Below are 18,318 nucleotides of genomic sequence, written 5' to 3'. Positions count from 1 at the left end.
CCACTAGGGCGTTCTGCTTCTACATCTCTCAGGCCACCCCTCTCCCCTTCTTCAGAGCCCTACTAAAATCACATCTCCTCAAGGAAAAATTCCCTAATTCCTCATCTCCCCACCTTATTTTTCTTCTCCTACTGAGTTACTTGTACAGGTAAGTCCACACCCTGGATCCCCTCTGCTCACAGCCCTTATGTGTGGTTGGAATCCTGAAGCAAATACACACAAATACACACAGGTAATTATGAACTGCTCTTTAGAGTCAGCAAAGAGCTGGACTGGAAAAGCCTGAGGTGGCAAAGATGTAGCTTAGCCTAGTGGATAGAGAACGGGACTGGGATTCAGAAGGATCCGGGTTCTAATTCTGGCTCTGCTCTTTGTCGGCTGTACGGCCTTGGACGACTCATTTATCTTCTCTGTGCTTCAGTTACCTCATCTGCAAAATGGGGATTATGACTGTGAGCCCCATGTGGGACATGGACTGTGTCCAACTTCATTAGCTTGTATCTACCCCAGCGCTTAGAACATTACCTGGCATAGAGTAACCCCTTAACAAATACCAGAAAAAAGAACTTGAAACTGACATATCCTGCAAACAACAAAAGAGTCCGTTTGATGATTCAAGGCCATCACCAAATTCTGTTACCTAAGCAGCCTAAAGTCCAAGTGCCAGATACAGTCCTCTGAACTCTCCCAATGTGGGTACAGAAAGAAATGATGCATTTTTATACACAGCCATAGACATATATGGTCTTCCTGAACAAATGGAAAACAGCTAGAAGCAATTCAAAGAAATGGTGGTGGTGGTTCATTTAGAAAGCAGCATCTTCTCTGATTTGCATGAAAATTCTGCCTCATCTTCCTTTCAGACTTTAAAGTAAATGTGGGTTTACAGACAAGGGAATTAATCTCAGAGATTTGGGGAAGGCTTTTGTTATTATTTTTGGGTTTGTTTTTTTTTTGCTAAGAGTAGGTTTTACTTTCTTAAGAGAATTAAATGGCTTTCGAGGATGATTTTTATATCAACATGTTCTGAAGCTTCGCTAGGCTTTAGGCAACCATTTTAAAGATATTTTGTTTAAATAATGGATTTGTTTTATTCTCAGATAAGTCACACGGTAATCCCTAGCTTTGCAGCTTACAGCTGCGGTAGCCAGAGTTAATTAATTAGAAATATTAAAGCTCCGATTAACACTTGGACCCAATTCACAAATCACTCGCTTGCCAGTACCAGAAGTTGTCCAAAAAATTCCTTCTGGAAAAAGTTAACATTGCACCAAGAGAGTGTTTCCTGGCTTGGACAGTCCTGCAGATTCCAGGACTCTATTGGTTCTCTCTTTCTGAAATCTCACCTTTGGCTAGGCCCATTTTGAGCAGAGGAGTTTTAAAGTTGGTTGGGAGTGCCCAGACTTCAGGAATGAAGGAGTTGTGTGCTTTCCTGGGCCTTGTTGTGAGCAGCTGGCATGGGTCCCTCTTCATTTATCGGGAGTGATACTTTACCACGTTGCTGGTCCCAGCCTGGTTCAGTGGAAAGAGCATGGGGTTGGGAGTCAGAGGTCATGGGTTCTAATCCCAACTCTGTCACTTGTCAGCTGTGTGACTTTGGGTAAGTCATTTAACTTCTCTGAGCCTCAGTTACCTCATCTGTAAAATGGGAATTAGGATTGCGAGCCCCACATGGGACAACCTGATCACTTCGTATCCCCCCCCCAGCGCTTACTTAGAACAGTGCTTTGCACATAGTAGGTGCGTAACAAATACAATCATTATTATTATTATCCCTGATACCACCCGCCTATGCTCAGGGTTACCACGGACCATCACTAGGGGCTACAGGATCCAGGCCTGTTATCAGGTTAACCAAGGATCATTGCTAGGTTGCTACAAGATCTAGGCCTGTTGTCAGGGTAGCCAAGGCCCATCACTAGGGATTAAAGGAACCAGGCTTGTTGCCAGGGTAACTGTGGACCACTGCTAGGGGCCACAGGTTCCAGGTCTGTTGTCAGGGTTTCCATGGACCATCACTAGGAGTCACAGAATCTAGGCCTGTTGTCAGGGTTACCATAACACCATCTCTAGGAGCTACAGGAGCCAGGCCTATTGCTAAGGTATGCACGGACCATCACTAGGGCCCACAGGATGCAGGAATGTTGTCAAGGTGTGTACGGACCATCACTTAGGACTTGTATTCCCTCCTCCGACTTTGATAGCTCTTCTGTGTGGTTCATGGCAGTTGAGAAGCAGCATGGGCTAGTGGAAAGAGCTCAGGCTTGGGAGTCAGAGGACCTGAGTTACAATCCCTGCTCTGCCACTTTTCGTTGTGTGACCATGGGCTAGTCACTTCACTTCTCTGTGCCTCGGGTACCTCATCTTTAAAACTGTAAGATTGTGAGCTCCATGTGGGACATGGACTGTGTCCAACCTGATTAACCTGTATCTACCCCAGCGCTTACTTCAGTGCCTTGAACATCGTAAGCCCTTAATATTTACTAAAATATAAAAAAACAGCCAAACAGTAAGCACTCTATGTAAATACATTTGAATGAACGAATCAGTACCTAGACCAATCCATCAGCAATATTAAGCATTGCTCTAGCTTTCTGCCAGTCAGTCAATCAATGGCATTTATTGAGCATTTATTATGTGGGGGGAATTGTACTAAATGCTTGGGAGAGTACAAAAAATAAGTAGAAATGATGCCTATTCTCTAGTAATTTACAGTCTTATGTGGGCAGAACACTCTATTAAGCAAAGCACGTATGTCCATATCCACCTGTATGTATCCACCTGGGGACTGTAAGCTCCTTGTAGGCAATCATATCTACTCTAGAGCACGGCAGTCTCCCAAACGTTTAGTATGGTTCTCTGCATGCATTAAATGTTCAATAAATACCACTAATTAATCACATCTACCTACTCTATTGTACTCTCCTAAGTGCCTAGAAGCACTGCTAAGCACACAGTGACAACTCAAGAAAAGATGCTGATTCATTGTTATTAAGCATGATCCCTATCCTCAAGGAGCTTACAGTCCACCGTGAGCAGAACATTTATCACCAAGAAGACAGTGCCTGTCACCAGCAGTTGATTCTATGATTCTTGCTTCAATTCCTTCTCTTCTATATAGGGAGATAGTCTGAAATCCCAATTACTCGCCACGTACACATACACACACTCACATCTCACGTATGTGAATGCAGACACACACACATACCTCTGTTCTACATTAGGAGATGATTGAAATTGCAAATTCTCTGCTCACATTCGTATGTGCTTGCACACACACACACACACACACACACACACCCCTCTGTTCTTTATCAGAAGACTGAATTCCCAATTTCTTCCCCCCCCCACCCCCCCCCACCCCACTGTTCTATATTCGGAAGAGTGTTTGAAATCCCAATTTCCCCAATCTTACCTGGCCCCCATAGTACATACACACACCTCTGTTCTATATTGGGAGACTGTTTTGAATCCCAATTTCTCCCTGCACACACAAGTGTGCATACACACATGCACAAACACACACACCAGTTATACAGCTCTCTGGGCTGTTTGCTTCATTGGGGGCTGTTCTCTGCCTCTCCCCACCATCTGCTTTTGAGGTGTCAATTGCTATGCGTGCCTAGTACCAAGGTTGGAAAAGCCTGCCTTCCTCCAGCTTGGCTTGGAGAGGAGAAGAGTTGAGCTTGGCAGGGCTCGAAAGTGGGAAGGTAGGTCAGAGCCCAGTCCAAGTTCCAATGACAGGGTTGTGTTTGTTCAGCTGGATGCACACTTGTATGGGATGCAGGCCCAGTTCAGGAGAAGTTTCAGCCAGAGAGCCGGGGGTGCGGGGAGCATCCAAAATCCAATCAACTGATTGACAGATTGGCACATAAAAGGCATTTAACAAATATCTCAATTATTATCATTAGCAGTAGTAATACTATAATGGAGGTGCAAAATCTTTGGATCAGGACAAGATAGGAAAGTGATAGAACAATCTTCCTTCTTAGATTTGACTGAATAATATTCTGTAGGCTGGAAAGCTGAAAGTGGAGAGGGATAAGACAGAAGTTGGCACAGGCATGAATGCTGTCAAATGCTGACCTGGGGTATTTTTTTTTTTTGGTGATATTTGTTAAGCACTTACTATGTGTTAAGCATTGCACTAAGCACTGGGGAAGATACAAGAACATCAGGCTGGACACAATCCCTATCTCACATGGGGTTCACTGTCTAAGTTATATGGCAAGCCTGCTATGGGCAGGGAATATATCTGTTTATTGTTACACTGTATTTCCCCAAGTGCTTAGTTCTGTGCTCTGCACACAGTAAGCTCTCAATAAATATGATTGAATGAATGAATCAATCAATAATTTGGAGGGTGGAAAATTTAGTCCCCATTTTACAAATGAGTTAACTTAGGCACAGGGAAGTCAAGTGACTTGCACAGGGTGCACAGCAGACAGGTAGTAGAGTCGGGATTAGAACTCGAGTCGGCATTAGAACTCAAGTCCTTTGACTCACACAAGGCCCCTGCTCTTTCCAATGCTGCTTCCCTGTTGTCCAAATCCCATCACATTAGCACAAGGATTGATTGACTGATCGGATGCTGCTAGGGGAAAGGGAACGCCAGTGGAGTCAATTTCATAAATTTGGGGAGTGAGTTGGGGACCGAAAATTTTCAGAAGAATTGGGATACCTTCCGGGTTGAATAGTCAATCAATCAATCAATTGTATTTATTGAGCACTTACTGTGTGCAGAGCACTGTACTAAGCACTTGGGAAGTACAAGTTGGCAACATATAGAGACAGTCCCTATACAACAGTGGGCTCGCAGTCTAGAAGGGGTAGACAGAGAACAAAACCAAACATATTAACAAAATAAAATAAATAGAATAGATATGTACAAGTGAAATAGAGTAATAAATATGTACAAACATATATACATATATACAGGTGCTGTGGGGAAGGGAAGGAGGTAAGGAGGGGGATGGAGAGGGGGATGAGACGGAGAAGAAGGAGGGGGCTTAGTCTGGGAAGGCCTCCTGGAGGAGGTGAGCTCTCAGTAGGGCCCTGAAGGGAGGAAGAGAGCTAGCTTGGCAGATGGGCAGAGGGAGGGCATTCCAGGCCAGGGGGATGACGTGGGCCGGGGGTCGACAGCGGGACAGGCGAGAACGAGGCACGGTGAGGAGATTAGGAGATCCTTTAGTCCATAAAGGATGGCACAATTGATGGCATTTACTGAATGCTTACTGTGTGCAGAGGACAGTACTAGGCACTTGGGAAAGTGTAATAGAGTTAGCCAACAAGGCACCTGCCAGCAAGGAGCTTAAAGCCTAAGGGAGGAATCAAATATGATCATTTAAACAACAACATTCACCTATTAAACTGGTAGCTCCTGGAAGGCAGGGATGATGTCTACCAATTGTATTCCCCAAGTGCTTAATACAGTTCTCTGTACAAAGTAAGCACTCAATAAGTAGCATCCCCTTTACTCCACAGAAAGTTCCATCTCGAAAGTCACAATGATCTCCTTCTTGCCAAATCCAACAGCCCCCACTCCATCTTATTCCTCTTCGACTGCTCATCTGCCTTCGACACTGCCGAACACACCCTTCTCCTGGAAACACTCTCCAACCTTAGCTTCACTGACGCTCTCCTCTCCTGGTTCTCCTCCTATCTCTCTGGCCTCTCATTCTCATATCCGCTCATGGGCTTTTCCTCTGCCTCCCACCCCTTAACTGTGTGGGTCTGCCAAGGTTCAGTTCTGGGTCCCCTTCTCTTCCCCATCTACACCCACTCCCCTGGAGAACTCATTCGCTCCCATGGCTTCAACGACCACCTCTATGTGGATGATTCCCAAATCTCTAACTCCAGCCTTATTCTCTCTTCCTCTCTGCAGTATCACACTTGCTCCTGCCTTCAAAACAACTCTGTGTGGATGTCTTGCCAACACCTCAAACTTGACATGTCTAAAAGAGAAGTCCTTTTCTTCCTATGAAAACTCTGTCCTTCTTCTGACCATCCTATCACTGCAGATGATACCAAAACCCTTCCCATCTCACAAGACTGTAACCTTGGTGTTATCCTTGATTCATCTCTCTCATACCATCTACCTATTAAATCCATCACTAAATCATGTCAGTTTAAAGTTCCAACATCACTAAGTTCCCTCTTTCCTCTCCATCCAAACTGCTACTGTGTTAATCCAAGCACTTATCCTATCCCATCTTGATTACTCTATCAGCCTAATTGCTGATCTCCCTGCCTCCTGTCACTCCCCACTCCAGTTCATACTTTACTCTGTCTGTAGCATTTTTCTACAAAACCATGCAATCCATATTTTCCTACTCCTCAAGAACTCCCAGTGGTTTCCCATCCACCTCCACATCAAACAAAAACTCCTTAACGTCACCTTGAAAGCACTCTGTCACCTTGTCCCCTTTTACCTCGCCTTGCTACTATCCTACAACAACCCAACCTGCGAACTTTGCTCCTCTAATGCCATCCTACTCATGGTACGTTGAGTTCATCTATCTCACTGCCGACCTCTTGCCCATAACCTACCTTTAGCCTGGAACACATTCCCCCTTCATATCTGGCAGACAATGACTGTTCCCCCCACTTCAAAGTCTTACTGAAGGCACCTCCCCTCCAAGAGGCCTTCTTTTACTAAGTCCTCATATCCTCTTTTTCCACTCCCTTCTGCACTGCCCTGACTTGCTCCCTTTGGTCACCAACCCAGCCCCAAAGCACTTATGTTCACATCTGTAATTAATTTTTATTAATGTCTGTCTCACCCTGTAGACTGTCAGCTCGTTGTGGGCAGAGAATGTGTCTTTTATATTGTGATGCTGGATTCTCAGTACAGTGTTCTACTCTGTGAGCTTTCATTTTCACCCCACCAAAAGTCCCACACACTTATGCACATATCCACCTGTAATTAATTTAAATGTCTGTCTCCCCTTCCTGTCTTCAAGCTCTTTATGGTGGGATTGCCAGTTCATTTGTACTCCACCATACGCTTAGTACAGTCATCAGCATACAGAATTCACCTCCTATCTCCATTCCCCCCAACAATCTCTTGTTCCCTCCAACTCTGGGAAAAGACTGTAAGCAGAGACCGTATCTACCAACTCTGTTACACTGTCCTCTCCCAAGCTCTTAGTACAGTACAGAGTAGGCACTCAATAAAAATCAATCAATCATATCTATTGAGCACTTACTGTGTGCAAACCACTGTACTAAGCGCTTGGGAAGTACAAGTTGGCAACATATACAGACAGTCCCTACCCAACAGTGGGCTCACAGTCTAGAAACCATTGATTCTCACAATTGTTTGATATTCCAAAGCATTGGAATCTCTCAAATTGGAAATCTAAGTCTGTTTTTATAACTGCACATGTGTGTATGTGTGTGTGTATGTGTGTGACACTGCCTGTGCTGTGTTTATGTCTGTGGAGTACACAGATAATACAATTAATTTATTGATCATGCCAAAGCTATTATTCTGCCTAATCTTACCACAAGATAAGTGCTTAACACATACCATTGCAAACCAAAGCCAGACCATATAAACTCTGTGAGTCCTTTTTTGAGCAACACTTTTCATGTGATTTGATTTTTTCTGGCATGTCTTTGATCATCTGCCCCTGAACCAGGCAGAGAACAAGGCTAGGGTTCCTCAGGGCCGAGAATGACCTGCTCAGATGACTCACCGCATTTTTCTGATGTGCGATCAAGTCCTCCATGACGTTGGACTTAGAGGCCCAAATGAGCATCTGTCTCATCTCCCGGAAGGGGTGGAACAGAACAGGCCCTCTCCTGTGATGTGCCTGGATGGGACACCTGATTGGATAGCTTCAATGACATATCTGCTGCTGGGAATGGGGTGGGGGTTCTACGGGGCACCAGACACCACGCCGGTCTAAATCCAGTCATCTGGATGGGTCAGACACCGGTTCCTTGTCTGTTCCACCGCCCACACCATGCTGATCCTGAGAGCAGGCCGTGATAGAAGAGCCCCCTCCATCCTTGATAGGCACAAGATGAGAAACAGTGCAGCCTAATGGATAGAGCCTGGGAGTTAGAAGGAGCTGGGTTTTCATCCCGACTCCGCCATTGGTCAGCTGAGGGACGTTGGGTTAATCACTTCATTTTTGGGTCCTCAGCTGTAAAATGGGGATGAAGACTATTAGCCCTATGTGGGACAGGGCCAGTGTCCAGCCTGATTAATTTGTAGCTTCCTAGCTCTTAGTACTGTGCCTGGCACACTATAAGCACTTGAGAAATACTATTAAAAAAGGATAAATGCTCGTTGTTACCTCTTGGGCTTCTGGTGCATGCTCCCAAGAGCTTAGTACAGTGCACTGCACCAAATGGGTGCTCAATATCAATTGTACTGCTTCTATATTTCCACTCTCTCGCAACTTCTGATCTCACAACACCACTGCACTTTGTGCACATCAATAACACATACTCTATGGCTTCATCACTTTTCCTTCTAACTGTACATTAATATGTGGCCCGCTCCACCATTCATTCGTCAGCTTCCCGTGGGCAGAGAAACTGTCTCCTATATCTATTGTATTCTCCCAATAATAATAATGCTGGCACTTATTAAGTGCCTCATTAGGTAGGCCAAACACCATAAGCACTAGGTAGAAACAAGATGATTAGGTCAGACACAGTCCCTGACTCACATGGAGTTCACTATCTAAGGATGAGGAAGAACAGGAAATCAATCCCCATTTTACAAAGGAGGAAACTGAGACACAGAGCATTTAAATCATGTACCCAAGGTCACGAATCAGGCAAATGTCCAAACTAAAATAAGAATCCAGATCTCCTGACTTCCCACCCCGGTCTCTTTCCACTAGGCTATGCTGCCTCTACGCTCAATCAGGGAAGACCATTGATTAACTGACTGATTGGTGTTCTCTTCTGAAATAAAGGTAGGTAAAGATGTCACCTCAGTTACTCCTGTTTTCTTTGGGAAGGAATGGTGTCTTCCATTTTGGATAATGGGGCAGCTGACAATGCAAGTCTATTTGCTAGGGTAGACACCAGTGAATCAGGTCAGACACAATCCCTGTTCCACACGGGGCTCAGTCAAAGTAGGAGGGATGAAAGATATTTAATCCCCATTTTACAGATGAGGAAACTGAGGCACAGAGGGCAAAGTCACTCATCAGGCAAGTGGCAGAGCCGGGATTAGAACCTCAGTCCTCTCACTCCCAGGCCTGGGTTTCATCCACTAGGCCATGCCATGCTATGCACCATACCAAGCATGTTAGCAAGTGGCATTGAGTTAGTAAGATTAATTCTCATGCAACTTGACACTGGTAAAAAAACCTATCTTGTGCAGGAGAAAATGCTAAAATTCTAGAAGCCATAAAATTATTCTGGCTAATTTTCCTCTAATGGAAAATAATCCCCTGTACACCTTTATGGAAATACCTCACTTCAGTTCAGATTTTCAATTTACATGATTTCATTTTTCCAGTCGACTGGAAATAGGTTAAGTGACTGCATTCTTAACATGCCCATGGGTGAAGGGGACAGAAACATATCACCAATGGAAAAAATGTCCACCATCCAATGCTCCTCTCAAAAAGAATGGATGCATTATTTTTCAAAGGGCACCTGTTTAGCACTTACTGTGTGTCAGACACTGTACTAAACACTGGGACAGACACAAGCTAATAAGGCTGCATTCAAACTGACACATCCACGGTAGGTTCTAAGCAAGGGGAAGAATCCCTGGTGGATATCAGATAGCCCAAAGCCGTAGCCAGGGGATGTACAGATACATTCTCCCCCAGCTCTGCAAGTCCTTTCTTGCTATTCACCTTTTTATATTTTAATGAAAGAGGGTTTTTTTAATGGATTTTTAAAAAGGGATTTGCAAAGTGTTTACTGTGTATCAGGGATAGTTACAAAATAATCAGATTAAACATAGTCCTTTTCCCCACATGGGACTCTCAGTCTTTTTTTTAAATGGTATTTATTAAGCACTTACAATGTGCCAGGCACTGTATTAAGCGCTGGGGTACAAACAAGCTAATCAGGTTGGACATAGACCATGTCCCACATGGGGCTCATAGTCTTAATCTCCATTTTATAGATGAGGTAGCTGAGGCCCAGAGAAGTGAAGCGACTTGCCCAAGGCTACACAGTAGACAAATGGCGGAGCTGGGATTTGAACCCAGGTCCTTCTGACTCCCAGGCCCATGCTCTAACCATTAGGCCACACTCCTCAAATTTTCATCCCTCTTTTTTTTGCAGATAACTGAGGCCCAGAGATGTGATGTGATTTGCCCAAAGTCATAGAGTACACAAATGGTTCTTTCTCTGCTAATCCTGTTGTACTGTCCTCTTCCAAGTGCTTAGTACAGTGCTCTGTGCATAGTAAAAGCTCAATAAATACAATTATTTGATTGATTGGAGTGGCAGAGGCTGAATTAGAATCCAGATCTTCTGACTCCCTGGCCCAAGCTCTTCCCACACGGCACACTGTTTCTTAATCATACAACCTCTCAAATTTGATGGGATCAGTTGGTGACAACCCCACAATCTGGGGGAGAATAATAATAACTGTGGTATTTGATACGTGCTTTCTATGTACCAAGCACTGTTCATAGCACTGGGGTAGATACAGGGTATCAATCAATCAATCAATCGTATTTATTGAGTGCTTACTGTGTGCAGAGCACTGTACTAAGCGCTTGGGAAGTACAAGTTGGCAACACATAGAGACAGTCTCTACCCAACAGTGGGCTCACAGTCTAGAAAGGGGAGACAGAGAACAAAACCAAACACATTAACAAAATAAAATTAATAGAATAGATATGTACAAGTAAAATAAATAAAAAAATAAATAGAGTAATAAATATGTACAAACATATATACATATATTCAGGTGCTGTGGGGAAGGGAAGGAGACCGGGACACAAGGTCTAAATTACCTTATTCACTCTTCATTAGAACATTAGGTTATGGTGGGCAGGGAACATGTCACTTTATTCTGTCCTTCCCAAGTGTCTAGTATAGTGCAAGGTACCAAGCGGGTGCTTAATAAAAGCTGCTCCCACTCATGCCTTAGAAACCATCGCACCCAGGAAGGTTTTTACGAAACATGCATGTCAGTCAACTGATAGTATTTATTAGAGAAGCAGCGTGGCCCAGTGGAAAGAGCCCGGGCTTTGGAGTCAGAGGTCGTGGGTTCAAATCCCAGCTCTGCCAATTTTCAGCTGTGTGACTTTGGGCAAGTCACTTAACTTCTCTGTGCCTCAGTTACCTCATCTGTATGATGGGGATTAAGACCGTGAGCCCCAAGTGGGACAACCTGTTCATCTCGTATCCCCCCAGTGCTTAGAACAGTGCTTTGCACACAGTAAGCACTTAACAAACACCATCATTATTATTATCCAGCGCTTAGAGCAGTGCTTTGCACATAGTAAGCACTTAATAAATGCCATCATTATTATATTATTATTATTGAGCCCTCACTGTGTGCAAAACACTGTACTAAATTAGAGAAGCAGCACGGCTCAGTGGAAGGAGCCCGGGCTTGGGATTCAGAGATCGTAGGTTCTAATCCTGGCTTCGCCAAATGTCTGCTGTGTGACCTTGGGCAAGTCACTTAACTTCTCTGAGCCTCAGTTACCTCATCTGTAAAATGGGGATTAAGACTGTGAGCCCCACATGGGACAACCTGATCACCTTGTGTCCCCCCAAGCGCTTAGAACAGTGCATTGCACATAGTAAGCGCTTACCAAATGCCATCATTATTATTATTATTAATACTAAGTGCTTGCAGCATGGGTCAGTGGAAAGAGCATGGGCTTTGGAGTCTGAGGTCATGGGTTCAAGTCCTGGGTCTGCCACTTGTCAGCTGTGTGACCTTGGGCAAGACTTAGGCCTAGACTTTCTCTAGGCCTCAGTTCCCTCATCTGTAAAATGGGGATGAAGACTGTGAGCCCCTCGTGGGACAACCTGATTACCTTGTATCTACCCCAGCGCTTAGTACAGTGCTTTGCACATAGTAAGCGCTTAACAAATACCAACATTATTATTATTATTGGTACTTATTACACTCCTTACTACACCACCCCTCAAGACCCGTCAGTCGGTGCCCATCCACCACTGCATCAAACTCCTCTCTGTCAGTTTTCAAGCCCTCCATCGCCTTGCCCCCTCTTAGCTCACCTTGCTGCTCTCCTAGTACAACCCGGCCCGCATAGTTCACTCCTCTAACACCAAACTACTCACTGTACTTCGATCTCACCTGTCTTCCCACTGACCTCTCGCCCACATCCTGCCTCTGGTCTGTAATGCACTCTTACTTCATATCCAACAGACAATCACTCTCCCTACCTTCCAGATCCTTAGCAGCGTGGCTCTGTGGAAAGAGCCCGGACTTTGGAGTCAGAGGTCATGGGTTCAAATCCCAGCTCCGCAAATTGTCAGCTGTGTGACTTTGGGCAAGTCACTTAACTTCTCTAGGCCTCAGTTCCCTCATCTGTAAAATGGGGATAAAGACTGTGAGCCCCACGTGGGACAACCTGATCACCTTGTATCCCCCCAGCGCTTAGAACAGTGCTTTGCACATAGTAAGCGCTTAACAAATACCAACATTATTATTATTATTATTATCTCCTCCAAGAGGCCTCTACTCCCTCTCCCTTCGTGCCACCATTGCAAGCTGGATTTGCACCATTAATCACCCCATCCTCAGCCCTTAGGTACTTATCCGTAGCTTATTCATTTTAATATCTGTGTCACCCTCTAGATTGCAAGCTCCTTCTGGGCAAGGAACATGTGTACATAAGTTATATTGTACTCTCCCAGATGTTTAGTACAGAGCTCTGCACACAGAAAGCTCTCAGTAGATGCAATAAGTTCATTTATTCATGTCGTCTACCATCTTGGATCATTTAGGCTTTTTAAAAAAGCCTTCTTTTCCCACATAATTAAAATTTTGCTAACCGGTGGTTAACTACTTTGGACTCGGAGTGAACTGTTTGGTATATCAATCAATCAATGGTATTCAGATAATCAGTGTTGCCCACCAGATAGAGCACAGGCCTGGGAGTCCAAAGCATCTGAATTCTAATCCCTGCTCCACCACTTCTCAGTTGTGTGACCTTGGGCAGGTCCCATCACTTCTGTGTGTCTCAGTTACCTCGTGTACAATGGGGATGAAGATTGTGAGCCCCATGTGGGATATGGACTGTGTCTAACCTGGTTATCTTGTATCTACCCTAGTGTTTAGTACAATACCTGGTCCATAGCAAGCACATAACAAATACCAGAAATAAAAATGATGGATAAAAATAAATAACTTATTGAGATCTTACTATGTGCAAAGCATTGAACTGAACGCTTTGGAGAGTCCAATACAATGGAGTTAGCTGTCCCATTCTCTGGCCCCAACAAACTGACAGTCTAGAGATATGTCTCCATTGTTCCAAGCCAGTCTAAGTGGGACAATTTCCAACTGTTTTTTCATCATTTATGTGCTTCCTACAAGCTTACCCTTGTTTTTAAAAATGCAGCCAGATGATTTCTTCAGAGACATTAAATTCTAAAAACACTCCAAGTCCACTGCTAGTGCTTTTCAAGGACACACTTTCCAAACACGGTAGAGTGGGAATTTGGGAAGAACAGAATATTAACCTCAAAAAAATAGCTTACATTTAACTGTTTCAACCAAGTGACCATTTTTGTTGAATAACTCTGATCTGCTTGTGGCCATGAAGCCTGATAAACCATCCTATCCTCAAAATTCAAGGGCCAAGCCTTCCTTTGAGTGAGAATCATAATGATAGCAATAATGATGATTTGTGATAACTAATAATAATGGTACTTGTTAAGCGATTACTATATGACAAGTACTGTTCAAAAGCAGTGGGGTAGATACAAGTTAATCATGTTAGACACAGTCTCTTTCCCACTTGGGGCTCACACTTTTAATCCCCATTTTACAGATGAGGAAACTGAGGGACAGAGAAGTGAGTGATTTGCCCAAGGTCACACAGCAGACATGTGGTGGAGTCAGGATTAGGACCCAGGTCAGAGCCTTATCCACTAAACCACACTGTTTCTCAGCTTTAAGCAATGTTAATGTTAATCTATCGGTCTATTGATCCAAAACAGCATCTACTGAGCGCAGAGCACTGTATCGTTATAAGAATAACAGTAATAATGGTATTTGTTAAGCACTTACTATGTGCAAAACACTGCTCTAAAGGCTGGGGAGGATACAAGGTGATCAGGTTGTCCCACGTGGGGCTCCACAGTCTTCATCCCCATTTTACAGATGAGGTAACTGAGGCACAGATAAATTAATTGACTTGCCCAAAGTCACACAGCTGACAATTTGCAGAGCCGGGATTTGAACTCATGATCTCTGACTCCCAAGCCTGTGCTCTTTCCACTGACCCACGCTGCTTCTCTAAGTGCTTGGGAGAGTGCAATGTAAAGGAGTTAGTAGACACATTCCCTGCCCACAATGAGCTGACAGTCTAGCAAGGGAGACACATCAACAGAAATAAATAAATGACGGATATGGCCATACGTGCTGTGGGGATGGGTGAGGGGGATGAACAAAGGGAGCAGGAGAAGAGGAAAGGAGGGCTAAGACAGGGAAGGCCTCGTGGAGGGCCTGTTTTATGGGCAAGAAAAACGAGGGATAAACTGAGTGGACACAGTTCCAATCCTAACATGGGGTTCACAGTCTAAGGAGGAGGAGCAACATTTATTTCATCCCCATTTTTCAGATGAAGCGGGGTGATCTTGTGAGTGGACCCCGGGCTTGGGAGTCAAAAGGATCTGGGTTCGATTCCCAGCTCAACCACTTGTCTGCTGGGTGTCCTTGGGCAAGTCACTTGACTTCTCTGTGCCTCAGATATCTCCTTTGTAAAATGGGGATTAAGACTATGAGCCCCATAGGGACATGGACTGTCTACCCCAAGGTCACAGTCAGCAGGTGAGTGGATGACCCTGGATTGGGTTTGTTGCTGAATTGTACTTTCCAAGTGCTTCGTACAATGCTCTGCACACAGTAATTGCTCAATAAATATGACTGACTGAATGAATGAATGGAATCCACAGATCCTGACTCCCGGGCCTGTGTTCTTCCCACTTCTCCACACCGCTACTTCTCTTCACCCTCAAATTTAGGAAGTGACTTTGCTCACAACTTTCAAAGCCCTTTTTTTTTAAATTGCCTTTAAGGGCGGGCTATGTATGAAGCACTGTACTAAGCACTGGGGCAGAGTCAAGATAATAATGTTGGACACAGTCCATGTCCTACCTGGGCCTTACAGTCTTAATCCTCACTTTGTAAATGAGCCAACTCAGGCCCAGAGAAGTGAAGCAACTTGAAGACCACACAGCAGACAAGTAGGAGAGCCGGGATTATAACCCAAATCTTTCTGACACCCAGACCTGTGCTCTATCCATTAGGCCACACTGCTTCCCTTTTAAAAGTCACCTCTTCCAGGAGGCTTTTCTTGACTATGCCCCTTCTCACAGACCAAGTTACTCCAGCCATCACTCTAAGAGTTTCAGTATATATCCATCTATCTGGGGACGCAGCACAGCCTGGAAGTCAGAGGGACCTGGGTTCTAATTCTGGCTCTGCCACCTGCCGGCTGGGTGTCCTTGGGCAAGTTACTTCACTTCTCTGTGCCTCAGTCACCTCATCTATAAAATGGGGACTGAGACTGTGAGCCCCATGTGAGCCCCAGAGAAGCAACATGGCTCAGTGGCAAAAGCCTGGGTTTAGGAGTCAGAGGTCATGGGTTCTAGTCCCGGCTCCACCAATTGTCAGCTGTGTGACTTGGGTAATTCACTTGACTTCTCTGGGCCTCAATTCCCTCATCTGTAAAATGGGGATTAAGACTGAGCACCATGTGGGACAACCTGATCACCTTGTATCCCCCCCAGGGCTTAGAACAGTGTTTTGCACATAGTAAGCGCTTAACAAATTCCATTTTTATCATTATTATTATAAATATTATTATTATTATTATGTGGGTCAGGAACTGTATCCAACCCGATTTCCTTGTATCTACCCCAACACTTAGTATATTGCCTGGCACGTAGTAAGTGCTTAACAAATACCACAATTACTATTGTTATTATTCTTATAACCTGTGTCTGCCTGTGTCCTGTATTATGGTGCTCACTTTGGGCAGGAAATGTGTCTGTTTATTGTTATATTGCACTCTGCTAAGCATTTAGTACAGTGCTCATTCAATTGTATTTATTGAGTGCTTACTGTGTGCAGAGCATTGTACTATGTGCTTGGGAAAGTTCAGTATAACAATGAATGAATGAATCTGGCAATCACATAATCTCATCATTTCCCTATTATTGTTCCCACTGTGAAGCTTTAAGGCCTTAAAGAGGAACTGGTTCCTGAAATTAAATGTGTTTGTGTGTGGAGATCCGCCTGTCTTCTCCATTTTGTTTGTACTCAAGTTTGACATTTGCTAAGTGAGAAAAACAGGTTGCAAGTAATTAGCAATTCCCCGCTCTCAAACAGTTCCTGAAGCACAACTCCGGGCTCTTTCTCTGACAAAACCAGCGGCACTCAGCTGGGTGCTGGGAAGACAAGTCAGGGATGGTTCTTCCCTACTTTTTGAAGCAGCCTGGCCTAGCACAAATAATGGCAACGGCAATAATTATAACTAATAGCAAATACCATAATAATGCCATAATATCATAATAATGATTATAATAATAGTAATTCTTTATTTTACTCATATTTGTTAAGCACTTACTATGTGTCAAACACTGCTCTAAGTCTTAGGGAAGATACAAGAGCACAAGCCTGGGAATTAGATGACTAATATCAGCTCTGCCACTTGCCTGCTGTGTGACCTTGGGCATGTCACGTGACTTCTCTGGGCCTCAATTTCCTCATCTGTAAAATGGCCATTCAATCAATCAATCGTATTTATTGAGCACTTACCGCCTGCAGGGTACAAAGTGCTTGGGAGAGTACGATATGTGTTCAGGGTCTGTTCTCCGTTCCCCTTGACTGGGAGCCCCAGTGTGGGAGAGGGCTGTGTCTGACCGGATTATCTTCAATTTACCAGAGTCCTTCATTTGTAGTAATCCCTTAAATGCACTTATTAATAATAATAATAATAATAATGTTGGCATTTGTTAAGCTCTTACTATGTGCAAAGCACTGTTCTAAGCGCTGGGGGGATACAAAGAGATCAGATTGTCCCACATGGGGCTCACAGTCTTAATCCCCATTTTACAGATGAGGTAACAGGCTCAGAGAAGTTAAGTGACTTAACCAAGGTCACACAGCAGACATGTGGCGGAGCCAGGATTCGAACCCATGACCTCTGACTCCAAAGCCTGTGCTCTTTCCACTGAGCTGCTTCTCTAGTATTATTGTTATTATTATTATTTCCCCGGATAGTGAAACTGTCCAAGAATCATGGTCATTGTGGGAAGGAGCTTTCAGTCACATTTTCAAGAGTCAGATGTTTTCTCTCCAGTCTAGTTGATTTCCAGTCAGGGGCTTGATGAGCCCAGCTCTGGCCAAATCCAAATGAAGGTTGAGGACCTATGATTAGCTCATAAAATATTCACCCGGGCCCCAAAATGACAAAAGTCATTTAGCCTAGAGTTTCCACATGTCCAGTGGAGATGGGTTGTGATTCTATTCGGGGAAGGCATATTTACCTCGCCTTTGTGAACAGGGGAGCAATAAAGCAGCATTTATAATTCATAGTCAATTCTCACAGCCGGGCACCAAGGTCCTTTTCATTTCTAGACCTGGATTCTGTAGGGGTGCCTCTCTTTCTGAGCGCAGGAAGAAAACCTCCCTGTTTCTTCAAAATCTCTCGCAGATGAGGGCAGGTGCTGTAGAAAGTGTAACCAGTCAGGGGTAGAGTCAATAAAAGTCGGCTATTATCCTCTCTGGCCCACGATCCTCCATTTTGCACTGTGAAAGGCAATAGAAAGGAATAACCTCCGGCTGTTTATATGGTCTTCCTGTTGGCGAGCTGTTTACCAGTGTTTGCAATAATGCTGAACTTGGGAACTCAGGATGATTCATAGATTATGTTTGAGAAATGGCCATCGTTTTAGGAGTTGGGGCATATAGGGAATTAAGATTATCAGTAAACATTTCTTTCAAAATAGATGGTCCATTTGGGGACTAAATTAAACTGCCAACCCAAGAAGAAAAATAAAGTGCTGCATAAGACTCCTATACTCTATCCTTAACCTCTGAATCCCTCTGCTCCAAAAATTCTAACAAACCCAAATTGCATTGCCCATAAATCTAGATTACACAGTGAA

Source organism: Tachyglossus aculeatus, chromosome 6 (genome assembly GCF_015852505.1).
Source record: "Tachyglossus aculeatus isolate mTacAcu1 chromosome 6, mTacAcu1.pri, whole genome shotgun sequence".
Lineage (NCBI taxonomy): Eukaryota > Metazoa > Chordata > Mammalia > Monotremata > Tachyglossidae > Tachyglossus > Tachyglossus aculeatus.
Note: the sequence above shows the minus strand (reverse complement) of the source record.